The sequence below is a fragment of the Populus euphratica genome, unplaced genomic scaffold (genome assembly GCF_000495115.2).
Source record: "Populus euphratica unplaced genomic scaffold, PopEup_1.0 scaffold564.1, whole genome shotgun sequence".
Taxonomy (NCBI): Eukaryota; Viridiplantae; Streptophyta; class Magnoliopsida; order Malpighiales; family Salicaceae; genus Populus; species Populus euphratica.
Window position 1 is genome coordinate 104525 of NW_011500443.1, and position 262 is coordinate 104786.

Consider the following 262-nt stretch of genomic DNA (forward strand, 5'->3'; position numbering starts at 1 on the left):
TCTCTCTCTCTCTTTATATTTTTTGTAATGCTTAAGTTTTGCTTTCATTAATCTCTTGTTTATGCCTTTTGTTTTCTTTATTATACTTATATATTCATGTTCTTCTCTTGTTTATCTATGTTTCACTTGTTCATAATGTTTAGCTAAGTTTATCATGTCAAGATGAAAACGTTAGACTAATAGTGTAAGAATAAGTATAGTATAAAATCAACATGGACTTTAATGTTTGATACTAACATATTTTGTATTTATTATCTTACTC